We start from the raw sequence: 17,274 nt of genomic DNA, 5'->3' as shown, positions 1-17,274 counted from the left end.
ATGTCATATTCGGATAACAGCATTTGCCATCGGGCAATCCTTCCTGTTAAGGCAGGCTTTTCAAAGACGTACTTGATTGGATCCATTTTGGAAATTAACCAAGTAGTATTGTTGATCATGTATTGGCGAAGACGTTTTGAAGCCCAAGCCAAAGCACAACATATTTTTTCGAGCATGGAGTAACGAGACTCACAATCTGTGAATTTCTTACTCAGGTAATAGATAGCATGCTCCTTCTTACCGGTTTCATCTTGCTGTCGAAGCACACAACCCATGGATTCTTCCAACACGGTAAGGTACATGATTAGTGGTCTTCCTTCAACCGGAGGAATCAATATTGGCGGTTCTAACAGGTATTCCTTGATACTGTCGAACGCTTTCTGGCAATATTCAGTCCATACAACCCCTTGATCTTTGCGGAGAAGCTTGAAAATTGGCCCACAAGTAGCAGTCATTTGAGAGATAAATCTGGAGATATAGTTCAATCGTCCGAGAAATCCTCTTACTTGCTTTTCAGTCTTTGGTGCAGGCATCTCTTGAATAGCTCTGACTTTGTCGGGATCTACTTCGATACCTCTTTGGCTGACAATGAAACCCAAGAGTTTTCCAGATCTAACCCCAAAAGTACATTTGTTAGGATTCAAGCGAAGCTGATATTTCCTTAGTCGTTGAAACAACTTCAAAAGGTATTCAATATGTTCTTCTTCTGTGCTGGACTTGGCTATCATGTCATCCACATAAACTTCAATTTCTTTATGCACCATGTCATGAAAGAGAATAGTCATTGCCCTTTGGTAAGTTGCGCCTGCATTCTTTAATCCAAACGACATCACTTTGTAGCAAAAGGTACCCCACGGGGTGATGAAAGATGTCTTCTCCATGTCTTCGGGAGCCATCTTTATCTGATTATAACCGGAGAACCCGTCCATGAAGGAAAAGACGTTGAACTTAGCGGTGTTATCGACCAGCATGTCGATATATGGTAATGGAAAGTCATCTTTTGGACTGGCCTTGTTCAAGTCACGGTAATCAACACACATTCTAACTTTGCCATCTTTCTTCGGAACTGGCACAATGTTGGCCAACCATTGAGGATACTCAGAGGTGACAAGAAAACCTGCGTCGAGCTGTTTTTGAACTTCCATTTTGATTTTGTTAGCCATGTTAGGGTGAGTCCTTCGCAATTTCTGCTTAACTGGCAAACATTATGGTTTCAATGGCAAGTAATGCTGAACAATATTGGTATCCAACCCAGGCATGTCTCGGTAGGACCAGGCAAGCACGTCAACATATTCTTTGAGAAGATCTATCAGCTTACTCTTGATATCAGCATCAAGCAGCGATCCAATGGTCACTTCTTTTTTGTCTTCTTCAGAACCCAAGTTGATCCTTTCTAAAGGCTCTTTGTGAGACAGAATGGCTCTTTCCTCGTGCTTAAGTAATCGAGAGATCTCGTCCGAGATCTCTTCTTCTTCCTCTTTTTCGGCTTCAAACACACGAAACTCAAAGTTGGGAGAGGGCATAGGGTTATTGCATTCAATGGGTTTATTAATAGTTAATCTGCACATATGATTTATGCTTGTTTCAGAAAAAACTGTAAATGCAATAGTGTATGCAGATTATTGAAAAAGTTGTTTTTTTATTTATTTTTTAGGATAACCATTTCCAGAAAAAGCAAAAATAAAACACATAATGTAGGGAATTCAAAATGACACTTTATTTATGATTCATTTTTGAAACAAAGCCCTAAACACAAACTCATTTGTCTTGGGCAGGACAAAGAGGGAAACTTTTAAAAACAAAGCCCTATACACAAACTTATTCGGGCAAAACATTTAAAAGAAAAGCCCTATAAAACATCTCTCTGCTTTGGGCCAGGCAGGAGGTCAAAATAACAGCGAGGTGATTACTTTGAGCGGCGAACAACATTCGGAACGTCGACAGCTTTCCCGTAGCAACGAACTCCTCTGTGTATTATGTATTCAGGAAAATGTTTCTCAGAATCTTCTTCAGTGATGACATTGACCGCTGGTCGAGCAGGATTTGAAGGTCCTGGTTTGTCACCCTTGTTCTTTGTAGAGTTGAGACGGTCTCTTTCTACTTCTTGAAAAGCATAAGATGAGTCACAATCTTTAGAATTTTCAGTATGTATTTCCCAGTCTTCAGGATGAAGAGACTCATTGTCAGAGATACTTTCCAGGTCAACTGTGGGGCCATCTTCCCCTTCATCTTAAAAAATGGCATTTATGTGATAATAACCATCTTCAGGATTATCAATATTGGTAGATGCGTTGAAGCTGAAATCTTCAGTAATTTCGGGCTGCTGTGCAAATTGAGAGTATTTATAGGCCTCTTTTGGTTGACTATTATATTCAAAGGAATCTCCCCATCCAGTTGGTTGGATGTCTTCAATCGAAATCTTTGAACTTTCGGGCGCAGTATATTTCACCATATATTCATACTTGCCACTTGGTTGTCCCAAGGTATCCCAGACCTCTACAGGAACAAGCTCAGTTTCTTTGCCTTTGGATTTCTCTGAAGGAGGATAGAACGGTGTATATGGTTCTTCCTGAGATATGTATCCCGAGTCATTGAGATAACATTTCCATTCTTCTTCAGGATCAGGTAGACCTTTTTCGATGCATTCTTCGATAAGGACATTAACCTCTTGAGGAATTGGGTTAGGGAATCCTCCACTAATGAATGTTTCTTTGATCGGGCGAAGGGTTTCATCCTTCTTGGTGCAGTTTGAAAACATCGGTGAACATCCGAGTCCTGCTCTGGTTTCATTCTTGGTAGGGATCACAACTTGCCCCTAGCCAGTGGTAGTTCCATCTTTTACTACTTTTACTGCCTCTTTGTAAGAAGAGATCGACGCTTTTTTCTTGGAAGATTCATCTTCTAAAGAGAGACCTTGGAACTGCGTTCCTTCCATATTATCGGCACCAATGAAAGAGAAATTGGATAAGTGGCTCACCATCAAGGCTTGCTCCCCACTTATTGTTACCAATTTTCCTTTTGTTACAAATTTTAACTTTTGATGGAGCGTAGAAGTTACTGCCCCTGCTTCATGGATCCAGGGTCGTCCTAACAGAGAGCTATAAGTAGCTTGAATGTCCATGACCTGGAAGGTGATTTGAAATGTATGTGGACCAATTGTCATGGGAAGGTTGACTTCGCCAATAACAGATTTTTGCCATCCATCAAATGCTTGGACCACTACACCACTGAACTTCATAGGCATTCCTTGGTAGGATAAACGAGCAAAAGTCGTCTTCGGCATCACATTCAAGGAAGATCCGGTGTCTACCAGCACGTTGGACAAAGAATCTGACTGACAGTTCATAGAAATGTGCAAAGCAAGATTGTGATTTCTGCCCTCCTCGGGGAGTTCTTCATCACAGAAGCTTAAATTGTTGCAAGCTGTTATGTTGGCTATTATCCCATCAAAATGGTCAACAGTCACATCATGATCTACAAAAGCTTGATCCAAGACTCTCATCAGGGCTTCCCTGTGGGCTTCAGAGTTTAAAAGCAATGAAAGTATTGAGATCTTTGAAGGAGTTTGCATAAGCTGATCCACAATCTTGTATTCAATTCTTTTGATATGCTTCAAAATTTCATTAAAGTCAGGGTTGACATTGGTTCCACTGGATTGGCCAACATCAGTGCTTGTATTACTGATAGGAGTTTCCACAGGATTCCCCACTGGTGTATCGACAGGATTTTGCCTGGTTGCAGGAGTAACAGGCTGCTTTGGAGGCAATGGAGTGTACACACGTCCACTTCTTGTTACTCGACTCACATCGATGATATTCACGACAGATGAAAGAGTAGGTATGGGAACTTCTTGTCCATTCTTTATCATTGTTGCATTGTAGTTGTATGGAACTGCCTTGTCAGAGTCATAGGAAACAGGTCCAGGTAGACAAATGATCAAAGGAGCAACAGGAACCTTTGGCTTGTTGTAGGTAACTTCTATGCGCTCGGGCATGTTGAAATGAGGAACAATGATGTTAACTTTAGGAATTTCCGAGTTGATATCTGAGACTAAAAGCTCATGCGAATAACATCCTATCATGTTAACTTCATCTTCATTCATATTTCTGTAGATCTGAATAGTACCATCATCTAGCAAAACTTGAAGATCTCTTCTCACAATCAAACATCTGTGAGGATCTACGCAACATATGCTACAGGAACCGTAGTGATGTTGGCGAAAATTCCGCCCTTGACAGAGAGTGGCGTGCATTTGTCCCAAATCTGCTCTTGAGAAATTGATATCGTAGATTCGGTATTGGCCAGGGCCTTCTCGTATTAGGGTTACAACATGCCCTCCATGATTGGGCAGTGGATTTGCTTGCACATTTGGATTCAAATTTCTGAAAGAGAGGAGATTAGATCTGACCAACCTCTAAACTTCATATTTCAAAGCTATGCAATGCTCAAGATCATGGCCAGGTGCTCCTTGATGATAAGGGAATGAGACCTCAGCTTTGTACCACCATGGGAGTTTCTCAGGTACTGGTGGTGGTGCTTTAGTTTGAGCAAGACCTCTTTCAATCAAGGCAGGGTACAATTCTGTGTAGGTCATTGGAATCGGATCAAACTGTGGAGCTCTTTGCACACGATTCTGATTATTGTTAAACTGTTGAGCCTGTTGTCGAGGCTGTTGTTGTTGAAACTGCGGGGTAAATCCTGGATTCGGTGCTGTATTAACGACTGACGCGATAGCAGCAATCTGTTGTTGACGATTGACGTTCCCTTTTGGCTTTCCTTAGGATACCATGTCAACACTTTGTTCTTTCTTCTTTTGGAAACCGCTTCCGAACTTTTTGGTTACGCTTGAAGATCCACCTTCTTTAGTTAGACGTCCGGTTCGTACTCCTTCTTCTAGACGCATCCCCATGTTTACCATTTCGGTGAAATCACTTGGAGCACTAGCTATCATGCGTTCATAATAAAACGGGCCAAGAGTATTCAAGAAGATCTTTGTCATCTCTTTCTCTTTTAACGGTGAATTAATCTGAGCAGCAGTCTCTCTCCATCGTTGGGCATATTCTTTGAAAGCTTCATGATCTTTCTGAGCCATGGATCGGAGCTGATCTCTGTCTGGAGCCATATCCGAGTTGTATTTGTATTGTCGGACAAAGGCCTCGCCTAGGTCGTTGAAAGTCCAAATATTGGTGCTATCCAATCCTGTGTACCACTTCAGGGCAGCACCGGTTAAACTGTCTTTAAAGTAATGGATGAGCAACTGTTGATTGTCTGCATAGGTAGACATCTTTCTGGCATACATCACGAGATGGCTTTGTGGACAAGAACTACCTTTGTACTTCTCAAAGTCAGGGACCTTAAATTTAGCTGGTATTTGTACACTGGGAACCAAACATAGCTCTTGGGCATTCTTCCCGAACAAGTCTTTCCCACGAATAGCTTTGACTTCCAGTTGAATCTTGTTGAACTGTTCTTGGAGATCTTTCACGCGGTTTCGCTGATTTGTGCTATCACCTTGATCATGATAAATCTCGTTGTCTCCGTAAGGAACAATGTGAACCATAGGAGTAGCAACCGTCATAGTGGGTTGACAGAGTGCCATAGTGATTTGGGAAAAAGCTACCCCCTGATTTGGAGTGAACACTGAACTTTGTGCAGCAGGTGCTTCAGTTGTGGATGTTGGAATCCCAGAGAAATTATGGCGGAAACCTGCACCGAAGCTGAAAGGCATGCTCCAACCTTCTGGCATGGAGAAAGATGGAATGCTGAATGCAACTGTAGAGACTGGAGTAGTGATCTCAGATATCACTGTTGCTTGATTGTTGGGTGGTGGCTGATTCTGCGCGGCCATTAAGGAGTCAACCAGAGTAGTGAGACTTTCCAACTTTTCTTGAAGGGTGGTCACTGTACCACGGAGCTCAATATTCTCTTGTTCAGATCTTTCCATCACTCTTCTTTTTCTTGAACGAGTATTGTATCTGTGATCTGAATTCGAGCGCGGTCGAGAAACTTTGAGACGCGACAGCTTGACGATCTAATGGAGAAAGATCCAAAAGATGAGACTCTATACAACAGACTCGATATACAGAATGATGTATGCAAAAAGCAGTTTATGATTTTTCCAAACATTTTAAAGATTATTTTCTTGCAAACATCTGAACACAAACTTTTCTTTTATTGAAACAATGGGAAATGTTACAACATTGGAGCATAGCTCCTATAGAAGCAAATGATAAATAAAAGCTAAACAATCCTAAACATCCTCATCGGATGAAGAACCAAATGCGTTATGTAGCTTGAGCTTCATGATTTTTCAACTCGGCCTTCTCGGTCCTCAACTTGTCAAAACATTCTTCCAATCGTCAGGCATTGGAGCATTGCTTGTCGAGCCTTCAAGATTTTTCTTGCTTTCTATGATGTACCTCCTGATTGCAGCGTCTTTCCGACGGATCTTCTCATCTTTACTCATGAGCCATTCATCTTGATAATAGAGAGTTTCTTCGTGATCTTTCACCCGTTTCTTCAACTTTCTGTTTTCCACATCAGCTTTACGAAACTTTTCTTCCCAAGCGTCTTTTACTAACCTCATCTTGGCTAGAGTCTCTTGGTATTCTTCCATAGTGTCAATGGGAATGTTGGGTAGTTGAGACACCACAGGGAACATGGGTTTTTCATAATCATAAGGCATTTGAAACTCCCCTGCTCTTTTCTTCATCCAACAGGTGTAGGCGTCCGTAGCAATGCAGTTTCTTACCCCACCTTTTTCTTTCCTTCGGACGTCGTACCAAGCTCTTACCATTCTTGTTTTCAACCCTTGAGGATCCTCCCCTTCTTGGTAGAAGTAGCTTTCCACTGCGAGACCAATGGGTTTAGCTGAATTTGCATACCCGAGTTGTCGTCGGGCTAGGACCGGATTGTAGTTAATCCAAGTCTTCACCTGAATAGTTTCTGCGCCACAACCTAATAAGGCCAGGATGGGTTATGGGTTCTACGGCCAACTCAGCTTCTACAGTTCAATGAAAGCAATAATGTCTTCGCAACTGAACTTGCTAAACATATACTACCAACAAGGAACCTCCACTGAGCGGAAGGATTCTCATGCCAGCTTTTTAAGGACTGAATTCCTTGTATGTCATTCATGATTATACCCTCCACCTAAATCTTATGTGTACTTAATCCGGGTAAGGATTTGTCCATAATGTATCACTTATAACAGAACCACACATGTAATAGAACCACAGAACCACACATGTAACAAGAATGAAAACATAATAATTAGAATTAACCCTTTCTTTGGAAACAATAAAAAGATTTGTCCCCAGTGAAGTCGCCATTTTTCTGTCGCGTGAAAATCGGGATGAGACACTGGATGCCTTCTCTGGGCTCGATGTTCAAGAAAATGATTTTTTTTTTTTTTTTGTCACGACCAAACTTTTTATTGTTTCCAAAGTAGGAAAAGGAAAAAAGTTGCACAAACCTTAAAAGAAATGCAAAGCAAATAATAAAAATTAAAAGCAATGCAAAAGGGGGAGAGATTCCAGGTAAGAGGGTTGGTTATACAAAGGGAAGGTATTAGCACCCTATGTATCTATAGTACTCTATAGGTTTCTTTGTTATGTTTGTTTCATTCTATGTTATTGGGAGTTCTTGTGAGATAGGTGGGACCTAAGGTGTTTGTTTGATTATGCTCGCAAAGATCATCACAATCTTTTGCATACATATCCCTTAGAGGGAATCAGGGCATCTGTAGCTCGAGGTCTACGGGTGCTAAGGTTTGGGTGGTTTGAGGGAGATAGAAGTTTTGCTCGCCAAGGATACGACCTTGTGCCTACGTATTCTCAAAGGGATGTTGAGAAAGTCAGAGCAATCGTAGTTCCCACTTATGCTAGTGGAAGCAAAGGAGAAGAGACAAATATCATCTTAATGCTCGATGTATCTAATCTATATCATCACATACATCTGTTTGATTTTTGTTTGAATCTTTTCATTATAAGACTTGGGATGTGCCACTTATGGTGCTTAGAATGATAAAGATGTTTTTGTTTAGCCAGCCTTGTGGCAAAAACAAGTTTGATTAACCAGCCTTGTGGCAAAAACTTTTGATAAGTCAGCCTTGTGACAAAAAGTTTTGATTAATCAGCCAGCCTTGTGGCAAAAGTTTCGATGAAGCCAGCCTTGTGGCAAAAACTTTGATTAATCAGCCAGCCTTGTGGCAAAAGATTTGATTGATTAGCCAGCCTTGTGGCAAAAAAAATTTTGATTGATTGATTGTGATGATATAGACGAGATACTCCTATCATAGAGATGATAAATGTCTAATCTCCTAGGGTATTTGTTTTTGGATTATGGGGATGCTTATAAGAAGCCCGTGGGTCCTTGTACGAAGCCCAAGAGGAGGCTATTCGAGGGTCCTTGCATTGTAAGCCCAAGAGGAGGCTATGGGAGGGACAATCGAGGGTCCTTGCATTGTAATCCCAAGAGGAGGCTATAGGAGGCACAGTCGTTTGTACGAAGCCCAAGAGGAGGCATGGTATAGTTGGTTTGAGCTCTTAGAGCGATTTCACCGGGAAACCATACTCTATGTCCTAACTTAAACTAAGGGAGATTCTTTGCACGAAGCCCAATAGGAGGCTATGGGGAACCTAGTGTTATACTAAGTTGAACAAGTATATATAACATGATCACAAATATGAACAAGTACGAACAAATATTAACAAGTACATGAACAAATATGAACAAGTATGAACAATTATATATGACAAGGTGTGTGTATAGAATGGAGTTTATGAAGGAAATATACCTGTAAGGATGATCCGTTTGTATGCACGGGGGCTCGGTACTTATACTCGGGGAGAGGCCCATTGAGTTTATTCATGGCTATGTAAATGTATATTTACAAAAGGGCTTGGGACTTATACCTTAAGGGAGGCCCACGAAGATTTTGACAAAAACCCTAATTTTTGATCTTGTTATTCGAGGGTTTAAATCAAATTGACCGCGGTATAAAAAGATAGGCATATATACAATGAAAAACCTAATTTTATACAAAGGAATGGGACTTATACCATAAGGGATGCCCATGTTTTATTTTATAAAACATGGTTGATTGTTTTGTTAAAAAGACGCGAGGTTTCGTCGTTTGAAAAACTTTGATCGTCCGTTTTAAAACAGTTTGAATGTTGACAAAAGTCAAATTAATTAAGATAAAAGACAAATTTTATGCTTAATTAAGACCTAAGAGATTAGGGTTTGATCACAAAAATAATTACAAGTGATTAAGTTTGAAAATCAAATGAAAAACAATATTTAAAGTATTAAAAATACTTAAAAATATGTCATTTTAAACCTAATAAAAACATACCAAATAATAAATATTTTTGTGATTTTTTTATATTCATAAAATATATATGTTAAATGAGAAGTGTACAAAAAATGATGTGAAAACGAATTAATTTGATTGGTTAATTAATTAATCAAAGTTGTGTAAAAAAATGAAGAAAAATAGTGTTAAAAAAGAGGTTTTGGTCCCTAAGGGTGTTGAACCCATGACCTGGAGGTTGCCACTCAAAAAATTAGCCAACTGGACCATGCGCGTGGTCTGCTTAACCCTTGCAACGAATTGATTATATTTCAAACTCAATTTCCAAATTTCCTTCGCAAAAAATGGCGCCAAGAACACCATCCCCATTTGAATTTGAAAATCTTCAAAATTGAACCAAATTGATCAAGTGAAGGGTCTATCTCACTCGTTTTTTCACGAGAATCATGATGGTGTCCTCATAATTCATTTATTTTTGCTTTAAGGTGATCAATTTTTTGACGAACACGAAAAACCCTAATATGACAAATCATTGTGAAATCGTGTATGATCATGATATGATGCAATTGATTGAGGGTTATTATTCAGTGATGGTGCCGAAACAAGATGGCAAAGCAATATTCCATTTATGATGCATGTATGATGGAGTTTGAAGTTCATAGCACTTACCTTCAAAAACGGCAAAACTGAGAATTGAATTCTGCAAAAGAGGTGTTACAGATGCTATTTGATGATCTGGATAGCTTCAATGGACCTTATGGAAGGTGTCTGGATGCTTGGAATGGATTGAATTCATCTGGATCACTCCATGGAACCCGATCTGCAGTAGGACCAATTGTGAATCGAGCTTGATGATTCTGAGGTTTCAGGTTGATGATGAGTGTTGGGATAGTTCATATGAAGTATATGGATGGTGTTTGAAGTGTTAGTTTGGACAGAACTGAGCTTGAATGAATTTTGGCATGATAAGGCTTATTATGTGCATATATGGAAGTGAGGTAGTGATTTTGAGGTTTAAGTGTTTTTGGGGTGTATGAGTGGATCAACACATCCCATATGATGTTTATGAGTTGTTAGAAACATCATCTTGGCCAGAACTTCAATGGTTTAGAGGTTGATATTTCTACCTCTTTGAAAACTATAGCAAACTTGCATTTCAAGAAAGAAGAGAAAACCTATGCTTTGGAGGTTTTGGTGTGATTTTGAATGAGGAAATGACCTCTATTTATATTTTTCCAATCTGATCACAAACCAGAAATATCTTCCAATTATTGCTTGTTTATGTCATTGCTTGCATCATAAGGTAAAATAGTTCATAACTTTGTGAAAAATGACTTGAAATTTCAAGTGAAATGATCACTAATGGCAAAATTCAAAACCATAGCTATGCTCCATATTTTTTCATGCTCTTGGACATTTTGGAAAGTTCTTGTTATGTACTTCAAAAACCCAGTTGAAAGTTTCTTCAAGACCTTTAAGGAAATGGGTGAAAAAGATCCATGAACTTTGATGAAAATGAGGTTTTAAGTGAATTTTTCAAAAGATACCAACTTTGAAGCTCCATATCTCTTAAATGGTTGATCTGATGGAAAAAAATTATATGTGACAAAGTTGTTCATTGGATCAAAATCTACAACTTTCATGTTGGAAATTTTTATCAGTTTGTAGGTGAAATTTTGAGATATTCCCTTCCAAAGTTTGGTAAAAACTATTGAAAACACTTAGAAATTTTTCTAAGTATGGAAAGTCAAACTTTTGACTTTTTGATTCTTGATTGATTTTCTTGATTTTCCTTGATCAAATGACTTCAAATATCATATATTGATGATTTAAAACTTCAAAAGTCATGGTTGACCAAAATTTCCAAAAAGTCAATGGTGATCTTGTACAGTTGACTTTTTCAGACGAATCGCGTTTCTGGATATTTCAAATGAACCAAGCTATCCTCACCAAATGGATGGTATGAATGGATCATATTGAATTATTGGAGGACCTCGAGCCATAGTTGAAATTGTGGCATCATGTCCTGATTAAAAAGTCAGTTGTTCAGGTGAATTAGGTCAAAAACCCTAATTGTCGACCAGATGAAATTGATGACTGTGGATCTTGAATTGAAGTACAATTTCCATTGGATATTGTCATAGGGATTATTTGAAGATGATTTAAACCTTTGAGTGATTCCCTGGAGCTTTTTAGGGTTTCCCAAATGTGATCCCTGATTTCAGTCCCTGATAGTTCAAAACCCTAGTCTGATGATTTTGAAATTTCACTGTTGATCAATCCTTGTGTAGGAGATGTCTTGATCCAATAGATTAGGTCAAAATGATGTACTTGGGGTCTTGAGGTCATGTCCCAAGTCATTAGGTCAAATCCTGAGCAAAAGTCAGGAGTATGCTGTCTTCAGTCAAAACCCTAATCTGGTTGATTCAGAGCCTTTGAGCTAGTTGAAATGAATCTTTGAGGACCAAATGTTGATTGTTGATGAAGATGGTTCATTTGATATGAATGGAGAACAAAACCCTAATTGATTGTTGCTTGTACTGATGAGTGATTTCTTGATTAAACCCTGCTGAGCACAAGTAGCAAACACAAGCTATGCAATTTGTTAGTGATGCAAATGATGCATATGCTATGATATGAGGTGGTATCTTAGGTCAAAAATTGGGGTATGACAGTAGGTCTAAGATGCGATGTCTTATCGAGCTCACTTTCAAAAAATTCTTTTCCCATCCCCACACTCTTTTTAAACAGGTTCACATATGCTTTTTCAAAATAGATGTACACAAAAACACTATCATTTTCAAAGAGGTTCCCATGGATTACCATGGATATGAGGGGTGCTTAAAACCTTCCCCTTGTATAACAAACCCCCTTACCCAAATCTTTGATAAGTTTATTAGTTTTGATTTTAAAAATTTCTGTGGGTTTTATTCGCTCTTTCTCCCATTCTTTTTGGAAACAATAAAGCGCGGTGGCGACTCTGTTTGAAACAAAATGAGCTAAGTCTTTCCCATTGCTTTAATATCACCAATTTCACCGCTACATAAAAGTGGCGAATCTGCTAGGGAGACTGATCAAATTATTGGTGTATCTTTGGAAGCGTTGACCCTATCTTTGTTTATATTATTGTTTTTGTTTTGTACATACATTTGTCTTTTACTTTCCTATGTGAATACTTGTTATTTTTATTGGGTTGTATTGGGAAAGGGCTTGATTCCCCTTGTGGTGAGACAAATCCTAACCTGGATTTAGAGTGTAAACTTTTTATAGGAGACTGGTATAGTCATTTTGATCTCGAGGGAGTAGTCCCAAAGAAGTCAATTTGAGATCCATCGCTTAGTGGAGGCCTTTTTGGAAGTAACTTTATTGACCATGTAGTTGGGAATACATCGTTGCGTTCAACAAAGCTGTAGAAGCGGGGGACCTAGAAACCCTTAACCAATCTTGGCCATTAAGATGTAGTGTGGAAACTATGTCTGATTTATTTTCAAAATAGTTGCTACACGAGGCTACGCTCAGATGAGGTTCTCTTGGATTTTGTTCAAATGAGTATATTGATACAGAGTTTACAATCTCCAAGTTGGGTTGCTTGAGTCTGGGAAACAATAGAACCTTGATCTACAGGTACAAAATAACCATAGTACACACCTTTGGGATGGGTAGACCTTTGGCTCCATGCTCGTGACTTTGAACCCTTAAACCCATGTTTTTACTATGTTTGCATTCATTCATCCATTTTAAAACCAAAACATCTTTCAAGGAATTAAAAGAAACTATTTTTGTATAACATTATAGGAATGGAACTTGAAAGAAGAAAAACCAAGAGGTACACTTTCAAGAGTCCAAAGATAGAATAGTTAAGAAAGTTTGGATCTTTTATTGTTAATCCTAAGAATTTCTGTGACAAGTATAGAATGTTGTTATCTCTCCTGAGAACCAAGATGATATGGATACTTCACATTGAGATTCCTTAGAATTACTTTTAAGATTTTCTAGATTTCTTTGTTATTTCTATCTTGTAACTCTAGAAAGTGATTGTATCTTAAGGTGACCCTTGTCCCTTTGTAACTCTTTAAAGTATTGGAACCTCGATGACCCTCGATTGTCCCTCGATGACCCTTGTCCCTTATATGTACCAAGGACGCTTTGTCTCTTATTATTAATGAATGAAATTTCCTTTTCAAGTTACCTTATAGTGTTTACATTCACAAGCTCTTAATAATTCCTTGAAAGATATTTTTAGATACTTTGAAAATTAAAAATGAATTTTTTTTTGCATTACATTGCATATCATTTACATCCTTTGCATACATCCAGGTTGTTCAAAAATCTTATTCCATATGTGTCTTTCAATAGTTATTTGTCAACCGTCAAGTTGTTTCCTTAACACAAGTACGGAACTAGAGCTAACGTCAGATGAAGAATGGCAGACCAAGAACAACATAACATGGAATTTAGAATGAAAATTGACGAGTTGAAGACAGGCATGACCAAGCTCACAGAGATGTTGCAAGTTTTGATTGCTAGAGGGGAGCCACCTTAAAGAAATGTTGTCTCAGAAGTTACTGATGTTGTTACTGACCCTCAGCCTAACCAAAGGACCACAACTACATGGCCAGAGTTTAGTTTGCCTCCGAATTATTCTCCACCTTTTGCCACTACTGTTATGATTGTCCAATCTTCTCAACCGGTGTTTCAAGCTCCTGTATTAACTGAACCTCATCCTGTTGTTCATACCACTGCACAAACTATCCGAGCTCCTTATGAAAATCCTCTTTTTGAGCATCATGCTGCTGATGTCCGAAGTGAAAGTCAAGAAGATGCTATTTAACATGAAGGTGTGCAAGAACAATTTCAAACCATAGAAAAGAGATTAAGGGCCATGGAAGATAATGAGTTCTTTAGCATTGATGCTGGCAACATGTGCTTAGTTTTGACCTTGTGATGCCTGCAAATTTCAAGACTCCAGAATTTGAGAAATATAAGGGGCATACCATTCCTATAAGCCATTTGGTCATGTACGTCAGAAAGATGGCTGCCTACACCAACAATTAGAAATTGCTCATTCATTTCTTTCAAGACAGTCTTATTGGTGCTTCACTCAAGTGGTATATGGGACTTGAAAGGAACCATATCTAGTGCTTCCAAGATTTGGCTGACGCCTTCATGAAGTAGTACAAATACAACCTCAACATGTCCCCTGACCATTTTCATCTACAAAACATGTCTCAAAAGGAGAAAGAATCCTTCAAGGAGTATGCTCAACGTTGGAGAGAGCTAGCCTCTCAAGTTGAACCACCTCTGGCTGAGAAGGAACTTACAAGCATGTTTATGGACACTCTCTCGCCTTTCTTTTGGGAGAAAATGATTGGCAGTATATCTTCAAGCTTCACAGATTTGGTGACTATTGGCCAAAGGTTAGAAGAAGGGATTAAGAAGGGCAAAATGTCTACTGTTGGTGAATCTTCTAATGGTACAAAGAAATCCTTTGGGAACTTTCAAAGAAAGAAGGAAGAAACCAATGCTGTCTCGAATGAAAGAAGAATACCTCGTCAAAAGGCCCAATACTATGATCAACCATTTGTAGCTGCTGTTAATCATCAACCAGTTCAAGTTCCTCAACGTCAGGCTGTTGGACAAAATCAGAACCGCAATAGGACCACATATGATCCTATCCCCATGACTTACACTAAGCTTTATCCTTTGATGGTTCAGAAAGGTCTAATTACAACTAGGGCTCTTACTCCTCCAAACCCTCTTCCACCCGGTTTCAGGTCTGATCTTCATTGTGCATTCCATCAAGGTGGTGCTGGTCATGATTTGGAAAAGTGTTATGCATTAAAGGCTAGAGTACAAGAGTTGATGAGGGAAAATATGTTAAATTTCAAGGATACTGGTCCCAATGTAAGATCTAATCCTTTTCCAGAATAGAGTGGCTAAAGAGAAAGCAATCCAGAGTAACCTTTCCTAAAGCCAGTGTTTCAGACAGGACAGCTCCTCCTTGTTGTTGATTAGTCACTAGGCCTTGTTTCTTTCTGTTTGTAATTTCCTTGTTTTGTATTGCATACTGCATTGAACTTTGTTTGTTTCTTAATGATAATTTTAATTAAATGAGCATTGCATGTTTTGATTCAATTCATTTTTACTTACTGTTTTCAAATATATATCTTGTCACTTTCTTTATCAAACTTTTACTTATGCAAAGATTAGAGGAAGAATGATGAAAACGAAATACCCAAATTGCTAAACTTTGCTGATGATGTACAAACATTGTTTCAATTCCCAAACACTGAAGAAATAAGGAAGTTAATCCCTCGTTCACCTTTTTGAGCCTAGAAGTTGGAGTCTCTTTCTATACGAAAAACCCGTAATTTTAATCTAGGGGCAGGGTAGTTCTCAGTTAATTTGGTTGTGCATTCAATTACAAGAGAATCATTCAATACACCTTTTCAATAAGGGTTTCAATCACAAGCTTTCCTCCTCACACATCAAAGAAATGTTAGAGATGTCAATCAAAAGCCAATGATGATTCATCCTAATCATTAAGCAAGGAAATCACTATCTTCCCAAGAAATATAAAAAAGGGAGAATCAAAGAAAAATTCCCGGTAAGTCAAAACCTATGAAGGAGACTTAGGAAAAATTGGGGCATCCCGCTGACTGTAAGATCAAAAGACACAATTCAGGCAAAATTTAGGGATATCAAAAGAAAATTCAAAAGAGAAGTCAATAAATTCCCAACAAACAACAAAATGTTGTCACTATCACAAGTACAATTCCAAAAATCTCTTGGAACCTTAATGCATAAGTTGAATTAACTGAGTGTAGGACCGAAGATCATCACGAAGAAGGGGGTGGGTCACCATAAAATTTGAGCCTTATATCCTTTGTTTCTAAAACCGTGAACCGAGCCACACTACAACCCTTAAAAGACCTAATTGAAGCAAGGTTTATTTTGAAAGCATACTACAACAAGGTTGCGTAAACTGACTCCCAAGAAATTTGCCAATCACTTGTTTTGATATCATGTTTGTGCTTCTTCTATCCCTTTGAATATATAAACCATTGTGTTTTGATCAGTGATTCATCTATTGTATAATGATTTTGTTTTCAAAATTTACTTGAGCATTGCATTAAAATTACCATGTTTGAAATGAACATTTTATTTGCGAGTAAGCACTCATTTTCAAGGAAATTTAAAACAGCCGAGAAACTTGATAAGGGGCACGTTACTTCAAGGTCCTTTCGTTCAAAGAATGTTCAACTCAAGATTTGTTGATCAGAAGATCCCTTCAAGGATCATATTGGGGCAAGCTTTCCCGCAATCATTTTAAGAACTGAAGCCATGATTAGCTTATCTGCATCAATAGTCAAATTGAAGCCATTATCAGTTTGCCTACAACAATCAGTCAATCAGGGGAAATCTTCTTCAGTAATACCCAAGTATAGTTTATTGGTTTTTCTCAAAAGATTATCACTTTGATACAGTTACCAGTGTGATAGAGATATGTTCAAGCATCTTCCATAGCAGAGTTGGCAAAGTTTCCCGTGTTGAGGAATCAGTGTCCCAACCTTCCCTCACAAAAGAGTCTACCTCATTTGTCACAAATAATTGCATTACATTGATCATTCATCATGCATAGAAAAATTCAATATCATGTATAGAAATAAATTTCATGCTCATTTATATTCTTCCACGGTTCTGTTGCTCCAAACATCTTACCTTGAGATCTAAGTCCAAAATATTTGGCACCTACCAAAACAAACGTCTGTCTGTATTATCCCGTGCTATTCCTGGATGTTCAATTTTTCTCTTGCGTCCAATGCTATTCTTGGATGTCTTATCTCTTTTCTCCAGTGCCACTCCTGGATGTTCAATTTTTCTCTTGCGTCCAATGCTATTCTTGGATGTCTTATCTCTTTTCTCCAGTGCCACTCCTGGATGTCATTTCTCACTTC

The sequence above is a fragment of the Vicia villosa genome, linkage group LG4 (assembly GCF_029867415.1).
Source record: "Vicia villosa cultivar HV-30 ecotype Madison, WI linkage group LG4, Vvil1.0, whole genome shotgun sequence".
NCBI lineage: Eukaryota > Viridiplantae > Streptophyta > Magnoliopsida > Fabales > Fabaceae > Vicia > Vicia villosa.
This window is presented reverse-complemented; position numbering follows the sequence as displayed.